The following is a 21,835-nucleotide window of genomic DNA, read 5'->3' on the forward strand; positions in this document are numbered from 1 at the left end:
ATCTAATCCAATTTTCTTAATTCACAAATGAAAAAGAGAAGTTAAGTGACTTGCCTAAGGTCAGATAGTCAGTAGCAGGGGAAGATTTGAACCCAGATTCTCAAACTCCAAATACAGGATTTATTCCCTGACTCCAGTCTAGGGTGCCTGTCTCAAAAGAGAGCTTTTTCTACTGTAAGGCTGAAATCTGCTTTACTGTAACTTCCACTTATTTGGCCCTAGTTCTGCCCTCTGGAGTGCACAGAATTATTCTTCCTTTTATGCATGACAGTTCTTCAGGTATTTGAAGACTGCTAGCCTGTTTACTCTTACTCTCCTTTTCTCTGGCAAAACATCTTCAGGTCCTTCAACCTCTCTCAAAACACAGTTTCCAGACTGCATAGTGTTCTACTCATCCTCTATTCTAGAAATTCCCTCGTTTATCAAAGGCATAATTATGGAGTAGCTCCCTGCCCCAGTAGTCTAAATGGGATCTAACCAGGCAGCCAAGTGGTTCAAATGGATGGAGCACTAGACTGGGAGTCAGGATGACCTGAGTTCAACTCTGGCCATAGACACTTACTGTGTGTCTTTAGGCTAGTCACTTAATGGCTACTGCCTCAGTTTCCCCATTTGTAAAATTGAGATAAAAATAACTCCTACCTCTCAGAGTTTTACAAGGATCAAAGGAGTTAATATTGGCAAGGCACTTGGCAAACCTTGAAACACTATATAAATGCTAACTATTATTGTGTAGACTGCAATGGGACTATTGCTTCCCATGGTCTGGACAATATACTTTAAACAAAGACACGCTGCCTGTTTGTGTCTACTCCAGTTTTTCTGGATCTCATAGGAAGAGTGGAAATAAAGCTAGAAAGGGAGGTTGGATTGGTGTCATGGAGGAGTTGGAATGGCAGACTCAGCAGAGTGACAGTGACGTAATGAAAGCAGAGATTTAGGACAATTGACCTGACAGTGATGGATAGGATGGTTTGCATTAGGTCAGGTTGGAGGCAAAGAGACCAATTAGCAGGCTAATGTAATGGTTCAGGCAAGAGATGTTGAGGGACTGAATTGAGGTGTGACAATGGGAATGGAAGGGATGGAGAGAGATGGGAGCTACACAAAAAAGGTAGCATCTGCAGAAACTTCCAAGTAATTCATCATGGAGGCAAAGGAGAAGAAGGGGTCAAAGAGAATAACTTTCATGTCTATACGGCCTTAAAGTTTACAGTGTGCTGCTTTATAAGTCTGGAAAGCTAAGCTGAGGGGGACCTGAAATGGGAAGTAGCACAAATACTATATTCCCTCCCCACCTCCTCATTTTGTTGTTGTTACTGTTGAGTCATTTTCAAATCTTCATGACCCCATTTGGGTTTTTTTGGCAAAGATACCCGTCATTTCCTTTTCCAACTTATTTTACAGATGAGGAAATTGAGGCAAATTAGGTGACTTGCCCAGGGTCACACAATTAGTAAGTGTCCGAGGCTGGATTTGAATTCAGATCTTCCTGAGTGCAGGTCTGGTGCTCTATGTACTGTGCTACCTACATGCCCCTTTTACAGATGAGGAAGAGGTTAAATGATTTTCTCATGGTCCTATAGTTAATAAATAGTAGCACTAGAAATCAAATCCAGGTTTTCCAAGTCCCACAATCTTTCCACTACAAGGTTTGAGGCTGAGGTTTCAAGCTTGAGTGACTGGGAACTTGGAAATGCTAAAAGAAATACAGGAGTCAGGAGGAAGACCTGCTTTGGGGTGGTGGGGTATATATATATAGTTGTTTTGACTACAACATGTCTATAAAACATCAATGTTGAGTTCTCCAGTAAGATTATAGACATAGTGAGATTTAAAACCAGAAAGGACTTCAGAAGCCAGTTAGTCTAACTCTTTTATTTTACAGATGAAGTAAATTGAGATTTGGAGAAGTTAAATGACTTGCCTAAGGTTACACAGAGATAAGAAATGACTGAGCTGGGATTTGGAAATATAGGGCCTTGAACAAGTCTTTTCATTTCTCTGAGGCTCCATTTTCTCATCTGTTAAATGAAGGGAGTTGGACTATATGATCTCCTAGCTCTAAATCTATGATCTCAGAATTCAACTCATTTACAGGAGCTGGTTGCTATCTTACTCTCACCTCCCCATGGTGAACTACAAGACTATCCTTTCAATGATTGTTCTATATGGGCCAGTTTGAAGACCACGCCCCTAGATGGAGAAGATGGAAGAAAACCGGACATTTTGCACATCATCATAAGTGACTTGTCCAGGATCACACAGTTGGTAAATGTCAGGGACTGGATTTCAACTTAGGTGTTCCTGAAGTCTAGAGTCATCACTGTGCCACCTAACCACCTTCTCTCCCTATTAAAGAATCCAAGATAAAATGAAAACTTTCTCTCAAGGTCCTTGTCATGTCCCCATTACAAGCCAAGTCTTTTTTGTTGGTCAGAATTAGGTGCAAAATAGCAGCAACTCTATTTTTTCCTCTCCTGTCTAAAAGATGAGATTGTCAGCAAAGCAAGTTGAGAATTGATCAGATGCTCTGCTTTTTACCAGAAGCTCAGAATGAGACTTGGAGCAGATGTCTAGATAGTTTAAGTGCCCCATCACTAATGACAGACGCTTCATCTCCACCATTGTACTTCCTACCTGCAGGGTGGGGGAAGTTTCTCACAAAGGTTATTTCAGCTACAAGGTTAATAGCCAAGCCCAGGAGTGGGAGAGGCAACTCTTAACAAGGCTGTTTTCCTTCATGATGATGTCTGTACAGTGATTTCCACAATTCTCAGCACAGATGAGATCTGGAGAGCTTCCCAGAGGCTGGTTGGTTACAAGGCCTTATGCTCCAGTTATCCAGCTAAAGTGACTTAATCCCAGGGAGCTTCACAGCAGGATTAGGACCCAGGAATTGCCACCTCAACCCTGGTTTGCATGGCAACACTGAATCTTGAAAGCACTCCTGATATGCATTGACATACCTCACCTGATATATTGTGCTGTGCCTTCAGAACATCCATTAGCCTATCTAAATCACTAGCAACCTTCTACTGCTGGTTTTCTTTGCATACTTTGAGTATAATTTTTTCCCCTCTGACATATAATTTCCTTGAGTCTACTCTTACCAGGTGTCAATGGAACTTGTATTACCCTGTATCCCTACCTGATCTGTTTTGATAATTAATATCTCTTAATTCGCCACCCCCTTTTTTCCCACAAGTCTTGTCCTTTGCCCTAGATTTGTTCTCTTCTTCCTTATAAAAATTTCCTTTCTGGAATCTATCAGGAACTTTGCATGTAATAAACTTCTATTCCCTATGCAAATGGGCTGGCTGGCATCTCCTTGTCTGTGACAGTAAAGGTGAGAAAACAATTACATGTTCCTGAATCCTTCTCATTGTCCATGAGACTCATAGTCCTATTAAGCATCTCTGCACTCCCCTGACAGATGGAGTGACCATGATGGGAGGAGGGCAGAGTTTGGTCTAACTAGGTACTATGTACCTGCCTCTTGCAGGATCTTCATGTATTCCTTCTTCCTGCTCTGGAATCTGAGTTCTCTAGATTCTGGTTGTATCCTTTTCCTGCCCATGACTGCGCCTGGACCTTGTGTTTTCTGTCCACTCCAAATTCTGATTCTGTCTCTTATGCCTTTCCCCATTCCTGGCATAGTGAGGACTCTAGACTTCAGGAACACCTAAGCTGAAATCTATTTATTTATTTGTTTGTTTATTTATTTATTTATTTATGCTGTTTAGAGGGGGGAAGGCCAAGGCAATTGGGGTTAAGTGATTTGCCCAAGGTCACATGGCTAGTGTTAAGTGTCTGAGTCTGCATTTGAACTCAGTTCCTCCTGATTCCAGAGCTGGTGCTCTATTCACTGCACCACCTAAATTGAAATCTAGTCTCAGACATTTACCAGCTATGTAATTATGGACAAGTAACTTAACCTCTATTTGCCTCAGTTTTCTCAACTGAAAAATGGGGGTGATAAATCATCTCTTGTGACTTAAAATGTGCCAAATAAGTTGCCTATTGCTTTTAGCATCATCTGCTAGAGTCTTCTGTGAAGCCCCTTTAAATCTCAGAAATGGACCACTTTGTCTTATCTCTGTGGAGACTTCCTAATCTGTATTAGGAATGTGTATCATCCATAGCCTCCGTCTGGCTGGATGTGCTAGGTGCTGGAGATACAAAGACAAAAATAGAATAGTCCATTGCCTTCAAGGGCCATGTTATTTAGGGAAGAAAACATTTGTGTACAAGTAGATACAGCACAATAAAATAAATGCAACCTAGCGAGGGACAATAACACTAATGTTAATTCAGGCATTCTTTACCCTTGGAGTCATGGATTTACATGATGGGATAGGTCACTTTGTCAACAAACATCCATATAGGCAAAGCTAGGGTTTTCCAGTAGCAATGTATGGCTGTGAGGTTGGACTATAAGGAAAGCTAAGCACTGCAGAATAGAAGCTTTCAAATGGTGGTGCTGGAGAAGACTTTTGAGAGTTCCTTGGACAGTAAGGAGATCAAATCAGTCAATACTTAATGTAAGCAACTCACACTACTCATTGGAAGACAAATACTGAAGTTGAAGCTTAAATACTTTGGCTACATAATGAGAAGGCAAAACTCATTGGAAAGGATCCTGATGTTGGGAAAGATTGAGAAAGAAGGGGATGGCAGAGGATGAAATAAATAGTGTCATGGAACCAACGAACATGAGCTTGGACAGACCTCCAGGGATAGTACAGAATAAAAGGACTTGGTGTGCTACAATCCATGGGGGCCTGTTGTTCAGACAGGACTGAACAACAACAAAAATATATCTTCTGTACGTTCAGTACTTATACACGACAACAACCAGCCTCTAAGCCAGCCTCAGCAGTAGAAACACCTGAGAGACTATGGTTTCCCAGAATTTGTAAATAATCACCCATGAATGGCTAACTCAGTAGAATCTCAATCTCACTTTATCCAGGGGACCAAAAAAGAGCACAGAATCTTTGGTGGCCATCTGGCCGTGGCCACTCATGTCACTAGCTGGGGAGCTCCTTTCAGAGTGGTGACTCCAGATGCAAGTGAGAGAGCCCTTGTTGAACTCAGTCCCTGCATCATCCCTGGCTGATGTCTCTCCTCCAGGTATTTTCAGAAGTGTGTGAGGCTGCTTCTGGGCAGGATCCTCGACTCTGGTTTAGGAGGGAGAGAAACAGCACAAACACGGGGCATGGATTATAGAGTTATAACTGTGGGAAGTCTTGACCTGAGAGCAAAATCAGTTGAGGAGTGGGATGCATCAAAGAGTAGAATATGGCCAATTAGTTCACAGTCTCCTAGATACAGCCCCTCAAGGGACCTCAGAGACCATCTAATCTAACATCCTCATTTTACAAATGAAGAAACTGAGGCCCAAGGAAGTTAAGGGACTCACCCAAGGTCACAAGGCAGTAAGCATCTGAGCTAGAATTTGAACCCAGTTTTCTCTGACTTCAGAATCAATGCTTACTCTGTAATACCAGTCTGTTTCAAGGGAGGGAATGGTCCATCCCCCAAACCTGACCATTGCCCCATGGTGCAGCTGACAGTCTCTGATCCTCTACTCCCCTAAAGAAGTGAAGGACTAGGGGAGGCTAGGCGGCTGGATGAATAGAGCACTGGCTCTGGAGTCAGGAGGACCTGAGTTCAAATCTGGCCTCAGACATTTAACACTTACTAGCTGTGTGATCTTGGGCAAGTCACTTAACCCCAAGTGCCCTGCCCTCCCCCCTCCAAAAAATAAAAGATCCATTAAAAAACAAAAAAAGTGAAGGTCTTCCCAAGAGGGGTGTCATGTAATAGGGTACTGGGAACTGCACCCAAGAAGCCCCTGAGGGAGCAGGCAAAGTTTGCCTCCCTTCATGCCTCTCAAAGTGATTTCTCCTCTCTTTCAGGTGACATACAAGGGGCAGGAAGTAGAGCACAAGGCTGTTGGATCAGTGTCCCAATAGAGTGTGAGATAATTTTAGAAAGGAAAGTTAAGGCCAGATTGAAGAAAATCTTCGAGGCCTGTATAAAGCATTCTTAGAAAGCAAAGCAGTAGCTATTGAAGGCTTTTAATCAATCAATAAACATTTATTAGGCGCTTACTATGTGACCTGTACAGTGCTAAGCATTGGAGAGACAGAAAAAGCAAAAACAGATCAGAGCTACCCTCTACATTCTGCACACAGAACCAGTTTGACAAAGTGGATAAAACACTGGGCTTGAAGCCAGAGCTTTTTTTGCCTCTGACACTAACTATACTAGCCCTGAGTGACCCTAGGTCAGTCACTTAACTTCTGGTAACCTCAAATGTAATACCTACCTCGAAGGTTTATGAGGATCAAGCTAGATAATGTGGATAAAGTACTTTGCAAACCTTTAATCACTAGCTATCATCATCATCTTCATCTTCATCACCAGGCAGCTAGGTGGCACAGTAGATAAGAGCACTGGGCCTGGAGTCAGAAGACTTGACTTCAAATCCAGCCTCAGATGCAGGTTGTGTGACCCTGGACAAGTCATTTAACCTTATTTGCCTCCGTTTCCTCACCTGTAAAATGAGCTGGAAAAGGAAATGGCAAACCACTCCAGTATCTTTACCCCCAAAATCCCAAATAGGGTCATGAAGCGTCAAATATGAGTGAAAGACTGAAGAACAATAATATCTTCTTCATCATTTCATTCCACATAAAGAATAGATGACCAGACTAAAAGAGATCTTAAGGGCTATTGAGTCATCTTACTGCTGAAATCCAAGTCCAGTACTCTTCCTACTACAATACCATTGCTTCAACTCTACAGTTGCATATTGTATATTACTGCTGTACTTCCCCGGCCCATTTGCTTTTTTGAATCATAGGTTAAACAATAGAGATATCAGTTGACCTGTTGCTTTGGCTAGAGGGATGGCTTCAGAGTCAGGAAGACTTGGTTTCAAGTCTGCTCTCTGATGCACACTGTCTGTGTTACCCTAGGCTAATGGGCCCTCAATGTCCTGGGTGACTATCTGCAAGACAAGGGTTTTATTAACGATCTTGGTATCATAGAGCCCTTTGGCTGTTTGTTGAAGCGCAATGCCTTCTTGGAATGTTTTTAAAATACAAGAAATAAAATACATAGGATTACAAAGGAAACCAATTATATTGAAATACAGTTATCATGAAAAAAAATTTTTTTGCAACCCAAGTTTGCTGATCCTAGCAGAGTATTTTAAGAATCCTTGCTTGGAAGACTGTAAGTTGCAGAACTGTAGGGGATCTATTGGCTAAGGGAATTTCTTCCACCGATGCTGGTCCAGACCAAGACCACAGATACACCCATCTGGGAAACTGTGGGAGTCGCAATTGTGAAGATACCTCGGGCATTTTTGTCACAAAGACTCTCCCTTTGATTTCAGACGCCCCCACCTCCACCCCTGGATTTCCCCTGGTCCCAGGGTTTCCTGTGCATTAGCAAGAAAGGAAGAGAAACTGCAGCCCAGGTGGTCCATGGAGATCTGGCCCCTGGATAATTGTCACACACACACACACACACACAGCCATTACGAGGCTGTTTCAGGTGGACTCAGCCTGAGGAGGGCCCCTGGCTTCTCACAGGCACCTGAATGGGAGCGGGGAGGGGAGTAAGAGGGAAGCATTTGGCTGGAAAACAAGAGTTTGCATTAAGTGATAAGATCTTCCCCACCTTCTCGCTGCTGATTGAGTTACCCGAGGCCTAGACACTTGAGTTGTCTGCAAGGAAGAATTGCTGAGCAGGCCCCAAGGAGAGGTGGCCTGGGGTCCTGGATAATCCACATACTGGATCTGTCAGCCCCTGAATAATTAAGAGCTGTCTGCCCTCCTTTGTTATCTCCGATACTCTGATCCCATGGAAAGCTTGAGAACAATGATTAAGTGGAGAGCCTCAAACTCAAACACACTAGAGGAGGGTGATGGATTTAAGCTGCACACAAGCAAGTGCTCTCCTAGTTAGGAGATTCAGGCTGGGTCTGGAGTCCTAAGAGGCCCTTTGCAACCTTGAGATGCGGTGACTTTTAGACCTTGAAGGGATCGTCTGTGGGGAGCTCTACAGGAGGCACATTGACTTAGAAAACCACGTTTAATATTATCTATATTCCACTGTTTTTATTTATTTTGTTAAATATTTCCCAATTACATTTTAATCTGGTTCATGCTGCACTCTGGAGTGCTGATGGCCAAGCCGTGTGTTCCACACACCTCTGCCCAGGGCAATGCACTTTAAGCTCCCTGAGTTCAGAGACTATCTCATCATAGCTTGTTTTGGTTTTGTCTCAGCTCCTAGTACAGAAAGTGCTTAATAGTGCTTGTTGAGGGGTGGCTAGGTGGCGCAGTGAATAGAGCACCGGCCCTGGAGTCAGGAGGACCTGAGCTCAAATCCGGCCTCAGACACTTAACACAAAACCTAGCCGTGTGACCTTGGGCAAGTCACTTAACCCCAACTGCCCTCCAAAAAGCAAAAAAAAAAAAAAATAATGCTTGTTGAACTAATAGTGGTATGTAAAATGGCATAGGGGAAAGAACACTAACTATGAGGTCCCTGGTTCACATGTTCCTCTGGACACTCATTGCTTGTGGGTTGTTGTTACAGGCTTTTTTTAGTCATTTTTTAAAAGTTAGTTTTTAGTCACTCCTCATAACCTTATTTGGGGTTTTCTTGGCAAAGACACTGGACTGGTTTGCCATTTTCTTTTGCAGCTCATTTTTATAGATGAGGAAACTGAGGCAAACAGGGTTTAGTTACTTGCCCAGGGTCACATGGCTAGTAAGTATCTGAGGCCAGATTTGAATTTAGAAAGATGAATCTTCCTAACTCTAGGCCCACTCTGTGCACTGTGACACCACCTAGCTGCCTTCCACTACTTGTGGGACCTAAGGCAAATCATTTAACCTCTCTGGGCCTTAAGTGTCCTCATCTGTAAAATGAGAGCTTTGGACTAGATGACCTCTTCAGTTCCTTTTTGATTTAAGGAATGAACCCTTTATTTCACAGAGAAGAAAACAGAACTCTAGAGAGGGGGAAGTGACTTTCCCAAAAGCAACTAGGTAAATTGTAGAGCTGGAGATTCAAACCCAAATCCTCTGACTCCATATCTGTTCAGTTCTTTACCTAACACCACCCTCTGCCTGGTATCTATCTCATTTTTGTCATCAAACTTCAAAACATTGTGGACTTTGCCATTAATAGTGCTAATTGAATTGGAGCCATGGTACAGATCATCCAAAATGGTGGTCACATTGTGGTATATATATGTGGCTCTGGAATGCATCATATATATTTACAGTAGGTTTATCTTCCTGTCGATGCTTGATTCAGATTGATACCAAAATAGGTCTATAATCACTGAGCTCCCAGTGACTGACAGGGGAGTGGGGAGAGGGGAGGGTAGACAGGTGCTGGGTGACAGGGAGAAGCCAGCCTGAAGTGAAGCACTTGTCACAAAAAATCCATAGAATATAATCCCCATGTAGAAAAGCAAGAGCTGACTGTCTCTCCATCTAAAAAAAAAAAAGCATACAATTTGAAAACCAGAAAGAATCTTAGAGTCGATTTAATCCTTGTCTTCATTTTTGTAGATGAGGGAATTGAGGTCCAGAGAGGGTAAATAAAAGGTCATACATCTAGTGAATGTCATCTCTTCTAACTCTATTCTCAGTGGAGGTGGAAAATAAATAATCACCAGTCATTGTCCAACTAATGATTCTTCACAACCAAGAAAAGACACTTTGGGCTGAAAGGGAAACTTGCTGGGTTCACATAGGCAGATACTCTAATATCATTAAGCCTCCAAAATTAAACTAGTCTCCTGCCTGCCGTCTCATGAAGTCATACTCATTAAACCTGGATCAATGAGGGTAGTGCCCTAGGACCCAACATTACTTTTTAAAGGTTTTATTACCCAGGAAAATGGAATACAATGATTCTACTTCAGGACTAAGGTCAGGGGAGGGGAAAACTCCAGGGACCCTTGCTCTCCGGGAAACATTCAAGGGAAACTCCCTTGCTCTCTGGGAAATGTTCAAGCTTATTCTCTCAGGGGCCCATGTATTCCAAGGATTCCCAGCAGGCTGCCTTCTCAAAGGTGTCTAGCAGCAAACAGAAAAGGGAAGCATTTTTTTTTCCACCCTGTGAAAGCTACAGAGCGTTATAATTTCTCATCATGAGTTCCCCGATAATTATGGGATTAGACAGAGCAATCTGCAGGTTCTCTTTTCATCTCTCTAATGCTCACTAAAGCAAAATGTAGAAATAGAACCGCAGGGATGAAGGGAGAAGGTGGTGCCTCAGAACTGCCAGGGTCCTACTGCCCCGGCCCCCCTGATAGAACCTTTTTACAAGCTGGCTCTTCTCCCTGTCCAAGAGAATCTACTCTATGGGACAAAGAAGTGGTTTAGGAATCCCCAGACTCGGGTTCTAGTCATCGCTTTGCAGCCAGGCCAAATCTCTTTACCTCTCTGGGCCTTTCTGTCTGGTTGGAGCAGATATGATTCTCCTTCCTCATTGGCTGCCAGGGAAATCTACCCTCCCTCCCTGCCAACGCAGAAATCACTCAACCAGAGCAGCTGAAAATTTGCACTTGACATCTCTTCAGTGAGAGCAAGATCTGTGAAAGCTTGAGATGCAGAAATGCAGACTGTGCCTACAAAACTCTGCAGCAAGGGGCCAATTCTTCAGTTTTCATCTTCTGGAGCCCAAGCTGAAAAGTCATGTCAGTTGCGTGATCTTAAATAGACCTGATGGTCACTGTACTATGTGCCCCATTTTAAGCAAATCCAGATACAGAAATCTGACCCTACAAAATGCTTTATCAGGAGACGGCAATTTCCATTACAAAAGAATTCACCAGAGAGTTCCTTCAAGTCATAGTTTCCCTAGCATATTGAGCAATTTATTTACCAAAAAAAAAAAAAAAATTTACACAGGAGACTTGGGTTCCAGTCCCAGTTCTGCCACTAATTAGCTTTGTGCCTAGGGCAAATCATTTGAGAGGCAGCCAAGTAGAGTGAAGAGAACACCTGACTTGGAGACAGAAAGACCTGGGTTTATATCATCTGATACTAACTTTGTGACCTTGAGCAGGTCACTTAACTTAAAGCTAGGCATCTGTCCTATGGACATGTCATCTCTTCTAGCTCTATTCTCAGTCTGTCAAATGGAGATAATAATATCTATAGCCCACACATAATAGGCTTAGTATGATGTTCGAATGAGAGAATGAATGTATTTTATAAAACACTTGACAAAGTTTACAATGCTCTGTAAGTTATTATTACTCTGCCAATTATTATTCTGTCAATGGGCCTCATCTGGAAAGAGAAGCTTTTTGCTAAGTCTCTTCGAGCTTTGACATTCTAGGATTCTAACTTATCATGAATCCATCTGGTGCTTCAGATAGCTCCAAAATGAACTCATCATTCTCTCCTAGAGGAAGCACCTGCCCCACCATCCTCAACACATGCCCCTTCTTACATTTATTTCTGCAGGAGGCACCACCAATTTGCTCAGGCTTGAATTCTCAAAGTTATCTTTGATTCTTTCCCATTCCTCCCTCCCACATGATCAGTTTTCAAGTCCAGTCTCCCCTTCCTCCACAATATCTCTCATATCCATCCTCTCTTTTCCACTTCCGTGGCCACAACCATTACTTCCAGCCTCCTTATCTTTAGCTTGGATATGCCTTCTAGCTGCCCTCCCTGCTTCTACCCTCTACCCTCTTCAATGCATCCTTTGCGGCAGTGTAAAGAAATCTTCCTAATGAACAGGTCTGACCAGATCGCTTCTCCACTTTAGGAATCTTTCATGGCTCCCCAATGCCTTGAGGGTAAATTAGAAACTTCCACCTTGGCATTCCAGGGACTGATAACCTCCCCCCCCCTTCTAGCTTTATTACTCTCTTCTCCCTTTCATTCATATACTCTATATACCTGTCAAATTATACTATTTGCCATTTCCAGATCCTGTCCTAGATGACTTGACCTTTTCATCTCCAAAAGTCCTGGACCTCCCCTTATGACTGGTGAGTGGCCCATGTGGCCCATTATCTACAACCCAGCTCCAGCAATACTTCACTTTACTCCTCTGATATCTCTTCCCATCTTCTCAACAATCATTTGGTTCCCACTACCAGAGTACTCTGCACTGACACCCCCTCCTTGGATTTATCATAGAATCAGAGCTGGAATGAGCCTTAGAGGCCATAAAATCCAACCCTGTCATTTTACAGATGAGGAAACTGAGGCACCGAGATATTAAGGGTCAAACAGCTAGTAAGTATATGAGGTGTGATTTGAAGCCAAATCTTCCTGTTTCCGAGGCAAAGGTCACTTCCCAGTTCTCGAACCACTATCAAATTCCACTATTGCTACTAGAAAGAGTATGTCAGCCCTATGGCTCCACTCACCATCCCTTGTAATTTTCCAAACCACACCCCCCCCCCCCCCATATATGTTGTCTTCTCCTATTAGATTATGCTCCTTAATGGCAGGAACTATTTTCAATTCTGAATTTGTAGACTCAGTGCCTGTGAACTTAGTAAATATGCACATACTTAGTAAATGTGCCCAGTGCTTGGAACAAATAAGTATTATGAACTCCCTCCACATCTGCACCCACTGAAATCTGTCCTTTTCTTTTAAAAAATTTCTTTCTTTATTTATTTTTAGTTTCCAATATTCAGTTCCACAAGTTTTGAATTCCAAATTTTCTCCCTCTCCCTCCTCACCCTCTGTATTAAGAATGTAAATTTTGAAGATCTTCCCTGCCCCTAGGCTAATGTGCACCTGAAGCCTGGGGTGGGAGGCTTGTTTTTCAGTAGATACAATGTAATAAGAATGTAAATTTTAAAGCTCTTCCCTGCCCCTAGGCTAATGTGCACCTGAAGCCTGGGGTGGGAGGCTTGTTTTTCAGTAGATACTTCTTGATTGGCCAGTGAGTCAATAAGGTTGTTACATTCTCTGAGCCAGGAGAAGGCTATATAAGCCCTGATGTGTAGCTTTGTTTTGGGACTCACTTTGAGAAGTATTCTGTGATTTGATCTGAATTCTGGGAAGCCGTTGTTGAGAGTCCCCCGGCTTTGAAAAACCCAGAATGTGGAAACCCAGATGTTGACTGGGTATGGATGTAATGGTTGGACAGTTTGGAAATCTGTCTACTTGATGTTTCTGTCTTGATAATTATGCCTGTATATTTTGAGGTTCAGGGTGCTGACCTTTTTGCCCTGAACAAGGTAAACGATATATGGTCTGACTGATGAAAGTAAGCTTGTTAACCCATTTTGAGTTGCTTTCCTTTAACAAAGCAGATCCAAGAACCTGTGTGAGCAGGCACCCTGGGGACACTGGGGTGCTTGCTGCAACACCCTCCTCCCCAAGATAATATGCAATCTGATATAGGTTCTACATATGCATTCATATTAAACATGTTTTCATATTAGTCATGTTGCAAAGAAAAATTATAACCAATGGAATGAATCGTGAGGAAAAAAAGAAAGCAAGCAAACAAATAGTATGCTTCCATTGCCTTTTCCTTTAAAAGACCCTGCTCAGGTGTGACCTCCTCCAGGAAACTTTCACCTGTTCCCCTCAATGAGAAGTTACTCTTTCCCTTTCCAGTCTGCAGCAACTTTTGGTTTGATCTCCCTTATACATTTAAGAAACCTCTTTCTAACTTTTGTTAGGGTAGGTAGACAGTGTAGTGGAGAAAGCACTAGGTCTGAAGTCAGAAAGAAACACACTCCTGAATTCGAATCTGGCATCAGACACATACTAGCTGGGTGACCTTGGGCAAGTCACTTAACTCTTTGCCTCAGTTTCCTCATCTGAAAAATGAGCTGAAGAAGGAAATGGCAAACCACTCCAGTATCTCTTCCAAAAAACACCAAATGAGGCCATGAAGAGCCAGACATGACTGAAAACAACTAAACAACAACTTTCATTATACCGTGTTTCCCCAATAATAAGACCTATCCCTAAAATAAGCCTTCCCCTTACTGTGTAAGATTCCTCTAAAATAAGCCCTCCCCCAAAAATAAGCCCTATTGAGATTGCTACTGTAGTGAAGGTGATCCCCTGCACTACACGCTACATTACGGTACCCTCTATATGCACCGTGTTCCCTCCCCCGCCCCCCTGAAACGCACACCGCACTCCGAGCTGCATCCAATCAGAGCTGTAGCAGTGAGCACGTCATCCTGTTCTTCCCCAGTGATTTGCTTGCTGGCACCATTGAGAGCAGTGCCGCGGAGGAGAGCTGAGGCAGGACAACCTAAGCCCTCCCCTGAAAATAAGCCCTCTGGTGTTTTTCTTCCCAAAAAAAATTAATAAGACAGTGTCTTATTATCGGGGAAATACGGTAGCTATTTGTGTACTTGTCCCATTCTTTGTTACTAGATCTCAAGTTCCTTAAGAGCAGCCGTTGAATCACTTTTTAATTATCCCCTTGCACACATAACTTGCATAGTAAGTATACTTACATATAGTAGGCACTTAGCAAGTGCTTTCTAATTTGAAATCAAGAGTGACTGTGAATGAAGTGAAACCAAAATTCTTACTTCTGTCCATACCCCCTGCCACATTTAGGTAGGCATGCCAATGTTCTTGGGAGGGAGGTGTAGCCCTTTTTGGAACTACCTTGAATTGTGAGGTCTAGAGGGAAAGAAATCTTAGTCTGGAAGAATACTGAATAAGCCTCAGTTTTTTTCTTCTGTAAAATGGGGGTAACATCTTATTCTGGGGATTGTAACAGCATCTCTTTCACAGAGCTGTACTCTTGAATGAGACAATATGTAGGTAAAGCATCATATAAATGCAAACTACTATCTTCTCAACTCTAACAAAAAGTTGGATTAGGGCTTTTAAAAATGGAGGCTAACTACCCTGTCCTGTTTTGTGTGAAAACAGAAGCAGAGACAGTGCTATTGACATGATGATGATCATTTTGTAAATGAGTATTACATCCCTGTTTGAGGACAAGGTCTTGAACCTAGCTCTAAGATGTGTAATTTTGTAAAGGAAACAAGCATTGAAAGACACCAGAACTATTAGAGTTCTATGCGCCCCTGGCCTCCAGTTCAGAAGACTGATAGTTAGGTATACTTCTCTTCTCTCAAAAAAGGTAGCAGAAAGAAGATGGAGAAATCTGCTGTTAGACATAGCCAATGTGTCTGTTACTGGTTTGTTTCACTTAACTAAATGTCTTTGTTACAAGATAGGGCTTTTAGGGTAGTGGCACTGAGTCATTGGGAAGTGACAAAGCTGTAAAAGAAAAGCATAACTAAAACATTTATTGAAAAAAATGTTTTTTGAAGCTCATTTGTCTTCTCTCTGGGTTTCCAGATCACTGCTGCTTCTTTTGCGATTTAAAAAGCCACAACCTCCTATTTGATTCTCTTAACAAACCAGTGAGGTTTGGGTACCCAGGGACCATTCTCCACTTTACAGATGAGTAAACAGAGGCCCAGAGATGTGAAATAATTTGCTTAAAATCACATAGCTAGAACCTAAGTCTTCTTTCCTCCAAGTTTCCACCACAAATAACTGCTTCTAATATATGAGAACTAGTGGTCCCAGGATTGAAAGCAAAGCAGTCATACCTGACTGTAGGGATGAATATAGTAAAGTTAATTGGATGGTATTTGGAGTCCCATAAATCCAGAGGTAGATGGACAGGCAGAGAGAAAAATAGTTCCCACCAGGCTCCTTAGGATAAAACATCTGAGTCCAGTACACTAAACTGAAAATGAAAATGTAAAAATGGGATGTATGGGGTATTCAGGAAAGACTAGCACTTCTGGTATAAGGACTTGCTGAGCCCTTTTCAGGGCTGTTCATCCTCCTTTGGTGTCCACCTGATTCACCTAACTCTCACCTGTGGCTTCAAGAGGCTATATAGCCTGTGCAGCAGCCACACCCTGGTAAGCCATCTTGGCAGATGGGCTAAACCAGTTTGAACGTACCTGATGTGCCTGAAACCTGTCAGTGAATTAGGGGGTGAAGACTTTCCTTGGTGGAATGGACATATGAAAATAATTTGTTCCAACAGCCATGAAGGGAGTTGAAGAACACTTAGAATCTGGTCAGACATTGAAGACATCAAGGCAATCCACTGCATCCTGGGCCTTTGCCAGTCATTTTGACTTTTGTTCTGCCACTGGACTTTGATGATTCAGAAAGAGGAAGTGAGACTAACTACTTTGTGCCATTCTGCCTCACTTTAATCCAATTTATGAACAAGTCAAGACATTACCCATGATGTCATTGGTCCTCTTTGAAAATGAAGGACAAACAATAACATCATTGAAAATGACTACCATCCCTTCTCAAAAGCACTGTCTCTACTTCTATCTTTTAAATGAAGCAGGACAAGGTGGTTAGCCTCCATTTTTAAAAGTAGGGAAACTGAGGCATTGGTGAGTCTTCATCTAAGTTTTTGTCAGAATTATGAGGATAATAATAGCTTGTGTTTATATGATGCTTTACATACACATTGTCTCATTTTAGGCAACAGCTCTGTGAGACAGGTGCTAATGTTACTATCTCCGTTTTACAAATGAGGCAATTAAGACTAAGAGAGGTTAAATAATTTATCCAAAGTCACCCCTACTATGTCTGAGGTGAGTATATGAAGTCAAGTCTTCCTGATTCCAATCTTGCCAATCCACACATTACTCCACACTAGACTGATATTCTGACCCTCCAGCTCCTTTACCCCATTCCAAATTTATCTGACTAACCATAAAACCCAGATGACACAGGATTCATGATCCTACCTCTACCCCAAGAACTCATGCCATAGTACACACAATCATATACTCCAGTCAATGAGAATTATCATGTTTTTTGAGTTGTGTTACTCTTCACTGGGGTGTTGGGTATTATTATAACGTAATTTGCCAAGTAACTGGGAGATAATAATAATAATCTCTTGTATGTAATTGGTGCTCAATAAATTAGTGTTAATTGGGATAAAGAAGCACAGGGGTAGACTCAAGGAGAACAAATTCTAATGGGGCTTCAGAATTTGAGGTTCACCCTTCTCCATCCTGTGGAGAAGTTCTAGTTAAGTGCAAACCGTCCCCCCCCCCAACCCCCCAGCAGACTCCACTACAAGACGGTAAGTTCCTTTAGGAAAGAACTATTGAATCATATCACTTCATACTGCCCATTCACCTAGAAAGGTATGCGCTCAATAAATATTTCTTGGCTGAATAAATGAATGATTTGTAAACATCTTCACCAGGCAAAAAGTCTAAGAATAAACCACTGCAGCCAACTCCTCTGCATCCATGGAGTAGAAGAATCACAGGTTTAGAGTTGGAAGGGACATTAGAGATTATCTGATCCATTTCCTTTTTACAGATGAGGAAACTGTGGCTTAAAGTAACTTGCTCTGGAAAAGAGAGTGAGGCTGATGACTTTGTGCAACTGCCTTACTTTAGTCCAATTCATGCACCGGTCAAGATGTCACCTGTGACGTCACTGGTCCTCTTGGAAAAAGAAAGATGAATAACAGCAAGAAGATTCTAATAAGTGGCAGAACTGATATTTGAACCCCAAACCTCCCACAGAGAATTTACTGCTCTCTCCCTTGTACCAAGTGACACTAATGCAGATAGTCCAAAACATTACATACTCCAAAAGTCATTCAAATTGTCTATGTTCCATTCAGACTAATATTAAAATATCTGCCATTTTGTGGGGGCAGAGTCAAGATGGCAAAGTAAAAGCAGGAACTTGCTTGAGCTCCTGCTCCAACCACCTCCAACACCTGTGAAAATGGCTCTAAACACATTTTAGAGCTGCAGAGAATTGAGCATTTTCGGTCATGATAATGATGAATTGCCTATATTGTTCTAGTTTCCTTTCCCCTCTAGAACTTATAACACTGTCATAGATGTCCAGTTTTCCTGAATTCAATGGGGCAAGAAGGGAGAGATCTAATTCTCCTCGTATAAATGGAAAGACTAATCATTTGGCTGGGTTCCCAAAGCAAGTCTGGGGTCTAGAATTCATGTGTCCCATGGCCTAAATGCAAGCCATGAGGCCACACTGCTGGCAAATCACTCATCTAGAACAGGCCTTGTCAGATTTCATCGCCAACGGTATGTCAGGATCAAGAGAAAACTCTACAGGAAATTAAATCATGAAAATGCAATTCTACAGATGGTATTCCTAGAGGCTAGGAGACCTTACTGGAGTAATAATTATAGTCACAATAATAGCTGTTGTTTTCCTTTTTATACATTTAATTCTCACAATAACTCTGTAAGATTAGTATTATTGGCCCTATTTTACAGATAAGGAAATTGAGGCTCAGAGAGTTTAAGTGATTTCACTGGGGCACACAACTAGGAAGTGTTTAAAGCATTTGAACTTGAGCACATGCTGAGGATGTCATGAGGATGTCATCCCTGGGCAGTGTGTCTGACTTCTTCCCCTCCCCCCCCCAGCTCAGACTACTGCACTCTACATCCCACACAGAAGTGCCCCGGTGTCTTCAGAGGAACTCCTGGATCTTTAAGATCTTAAGAATGTCATAGGAAGGCACCTTAGCATTCTCTTCTAACTTCCTCATTTTATATATGAGAAAACTAAGTTGCAGAGAGGAATCGCGGCAACCAAGGTAATAACTAGTCGGTGTTCTTTCCACTGCTGAATCTTTTACATCTTTTCCTTCTAAATTATTTTCTTTTTAAAAAATATTTGATTAGTTTTAGTTTTCAACATTCAATTGATAAGATTTTGAGTTTTAAATTTTCTCCCCTCCTTCCCCTCCCTAAGACGGCATGCAATCTGATATGGGTTATACATGTACAATCATAGTAAACACATTTCCACAACAGTCATGCTGTAAAAAGGAATTAGAACCAAAGGGAAAAACCATAAGAAAGAAAAAAAACTAGATTATTTTCTCTCTCTTTTTTTTTCTTTTTGGAGGGGAGAGGGGAGGGCAATTGGGGTTAAGTGACTTGCCCAAGGTCACACAGCTAGTGTTAAGTGTCTGAGGTCAAATTTGAACTCAGGTCCTCCTGACTCCAGGGCCAGTGCTCTATTTACTGCACCATCTAGCCGCCCCTAGATTATTTTCTTTACATAGAAGACACTCAACAAATTTCAACTGGGAGTCTTCCCTGGCCCAATCCTGAAGCTCATAACCTTTTCTCTCCCTATCTCATAAACAGGAAGTCAGTGAAGCTTCTGGATCCTAAAGGCTAACAGGAAAATTACAATAAATAGTCTTTAAGACTTTTGAACTGTGCATACAACACAAAGATCACCATACAAGTTACAGTCTTTTAACCTTTAGGCTGTCCATGAGGTATATTCTAGACTTTTGGTCTTTCCTTCCCCCAATTGACCACAAAACCCTGTCATCCTCCTGGGAGCCCTTCCAGTAGTCAGAAAGTGAGGATAGTAGTAGTGTTAACTGTCTTTTCAGTATGGTGATCTTGGACTCTCCTCCCCTTCCCCCCCTCCCAGTTTCTATAGGTAGAAGCTGTTATTGCTTTGGCTCAGGGAAGGGCAGTGGTCCTAGGATTTTACCTCTCATTCTTTTCATCAAAAAGAAAAGACCTTCCTGTCTCAGACTTTAATATGTTTTGCCCAGCAGGCTGGAGAAAACACATATTATTGGGTTTTTTCAGGATACTTTGTAGTTCTTTCTACAGGCATTTAGTGGACCTAATTTGAGTCAAAACCTAAAGTGGTAAATTTCTGGCAAGCCAGTGTAGATTTTTTGTTTGTTTTGAAGCCAAAAGACCTGTTCTGTGCCCCCTAAAAATCATAGTACTTAGATGGCTGGCAATTCTCTCTAATGATAGGCATGGCCTGATGACCTCTCAGCAGTGATTGGCAAGGGGTAGGATGGAGAAGTCTCCCTCACACCTGCACACAGCTAGAATGCCAGCAACTTTCAGAGAAGCTGAGGGAATGATGCTCCATTTTTGTCAGATAAAAAGGTATCAGCTCACAATCCATAGCTATGGGTTTTCTTTCTTCCAATTTTAGGGTCATCAACTGGTCCTTGAAAGTAACAGGCTTGTTTTCACCCAGAAGATCTTTTCTAAAGGCCCCAACCTTGGCACCTCACTTCCTCCAAACTAGCCTGGAGCTTGGTCCTCCACTTTCATCTGGCACTTAACATGCCATCTTGTACCATTACTTTAGTTCAGCAGGAACATTATCTTATTATGAATAGGTCCTGTTTCCCTGACTACATTGTTAAGTCTAGAGAAGGTCAGCATCATTTGTTATACCTCTTTGCAGGCGCAGAGTATAGTAGCAGGTCCTTCACAGAGCTCAATACATGTTGATCTGGAGGAGGAGGATGAGTGACAATGTGATGTAAGGGAAAGAGCACAGGGTTGGGTGGTAGAACAGGGCTTTAATCCTGGGTTTTTAGCATTTAACTAGCTGTAGGACTATGAGGCCCTCCCTGAGCCTCAATTTTTTTCATTTGCAAAATAAGGCAGTGTCCAGTTCCCAAATTAAATCCTCTGTACTCGGGATTGAAGACCTAAGGGAGACCCAGCAGCATCATTTCCTCATTCTCCAGGTAGTCAGGGTAAGAACCAAGAATCTACCATATTGACTTCACACACTAGACTTAGGTGCAAGGAAGGCACAGCCTAACTTTGTCAATTTTTACTCACTAACTCTCTTGAAGGGCCTTGATAAATTCTTTTATTTTCCCTTTAATCTCCTTTTGGACTCTAAATTTAGGATTCAAAGTATTGACAGGTTCTTTCCTACTTCCACTGCATGGGATGGAAGATGTTGAGTTCCTAAGGTTGGGTTCTTCACAACCCCTTTTCCAAGGTCATTTCCCCAGATGAAGAAAGGAGAGGCTACTTCTGAAGGTCACAGAGAAAGGTGAAGGGGTAAAACAAAGATGAGTGACTAAGGATAAAGAAGAAATAGATTGGGGGGGAGAGGACAAGGAGAAGGGGAAGTAGGGGAGGGGAGAACTAAGGGAGAGGTGGAATAAAAAAGGAATGGAGAAAGTTACTGACTGAAGCCACCTAGGGGATGGCAAGGGTAATCCCCAGGAGTTTTTAAAATGTTCAAGAACATGGCAGTTAGGTGGTACAGAGCATAGGCCTTGGAATCAGGAGGACCTGAGTTCAAATCTGACCTCTGACACTAGCTGTGTGACCCTGGGCAAGTCACTTAACCCCAATTGCCTCACAAAAACAAACCAAGAACCCATAATGCAGTCAACGCAGACTACACTAATAGAGTGAAGCCATGAACCCAGATAATTGGAAACATCACACAATACAAAATTTATACAATGAGGAGAAAGGTGGAGGTGGGGATGGAGGTGGAGGTGGAGGTAGAGGTGGGGGTGAGAGTGGGGAAGAATGGTGATGAAAATGGAAAAGGGTAAAGGGAAGAAGGGAAAAGAGTGAAAAAGAGGCAGAGATGGGAAGCAATAGGAAAAAGAAAAGCAGAGTAAGAAACACCATGGAAGAGAGGAGACAGTGGAGGAGGAGCTAAGCTGGACTCCACCCTGCAGTAGCAGAGATCAAGGACTCATTTCCTGAAATGCCCACCTGCTCTTCAGTCAGTTCAGACACTTGTTTTCGCCAATAATAATGCTTTCCCTAGTTGGCGACACTCAAGTCCCACACAGACTCCCTCGATGCCCTACTCTGCCTTCCCTCCCTTATATACTGACCTCCACCTAAAAATGAAGAATACAGAAAAAAAAAAAAAGAACCACAACGACAGGAGGTGACTTCTCCCCACTCCCGCAAAACACATACACACACACACACACACACACACACACACACACACACACA

The 21,835-nt window shown here is 42.3% G+C and overlaps 1 protein-coding gene and 1 pseudogene across 1 annotated transcript in view; both read right to left on the minus strand.

The window, feature by feature from the left end:
• SEMA5B (semaphorin 5B) overlaps positions 1-21,835 on the minus strand; it is a 196,136-nt gene that overhangs the window by 172,314 nt on the left and 1,987 nt on the right. The window lies entirely within an intron of this gene.
• Positions 1-21,835, minus strand: part of LOC138143770 (AP-2 complex subunit mu-like) — a 47,624-nt pseudogene that overhangs the window by 24,651 nt on the left and 1,138 nt on the right.

Source organism: Petaurus breviceps, unplaced genomic scaffold, assembly GCF_028583685.1.
Source record: "Petaurus breviceps papuanus isolate PSGF00001 unplaced genomic scaffold, PetGlider_PUasm1.0 90654, whole genome shotgun sequence".
Taxonomy (NCBI): Eukaryota; Metazoa; Chordata; class Mammalia; order Diprotodontia; family Petauridae; genus Petaurus; species Petaurus breviceps.